This window comes from Borostomias antarcticus (genome assembly GCF_949987555.1).
Source record: "Borostomias antarcticus genome assembly, chromosome: 6".
Lineage (NCBI taxonomy): Eukaryota > Metazoa > Chordata > Actinopteri > Stomiiformes > Stomiidae > Borostomias > Borostomias antarcticus.
Genome location: NC_140239.1, coordinates 3,991,686 through 3,992,512, shown reverse-complemented (window position 1 = coordinate 3,992,512; position 827 = coordinate 3,991,686).

The following is an 827-nucleotide window of genomic DNA, read 5'->3' as shown; positions in this document are numbered from 1 at the left end:
TACGGCCTCCACCGCCACCATCTTCAGTAACGCCCCTGTCGTCCTTGGCTGCCACTTCACTCAAGAGTCCCTGTGACAGACACAGCATTTCACATGGAATTAATTCAATTAGACAGGGGAAAAAATCTTTAAACAATATTCAGGGTGTTTTTTTCCTGTAGTTATAGTTTCATCACGGAACGTTTCCTTTCAGCCGTCCAACCGCAGCGGGCTCTGATCGATGGGCCATCATACCGCAACAACGACACTTACTGGAACGACGACAAAGATAATAATCTTCGTAGATTATACACTCTAAAAGCACAACTGGAAACCAGGAGTTCACTGATGATCACTCAAGTTTATATTCTGCCGTTAAGAGGCAAATGCGATTGAGTTTCAAGTCAGGAAATTCTTTCCGTGCTGTATTTTCATTCAGCCCTGGGCAGGGTTGCGCCTCGTGGCCCTAGACCTGCCGAGGGGCCCTAGACCTGCCGAGCGGCCCTAGAGCGCGCTATGAAAAGAGCCTTTATCTGCCAGTCACTCACTCTCATTAGCATGAACGACACCTTGCCAGAAACACTTACATTTTACATTCATCAAAAAAGGACCCTCTTAACGATCTGCAATTGAAATGAGCGTGGAGCTCCTGGTTCGCGCCAGGCGCGCGCAGATTACCTGAAACCAAAAATAACGCCTGTAAACTTTCTCTGACAGTTTTTTAGGGGAACAATTACACCATTATTGTGATAAGGAATGGTTTTGTCCTCAGAGGAGGGGAAACATGATATAATACCACTGACATGAACATTTCATAATACCATCAATCCTTTTGAATAGAGTCCTCT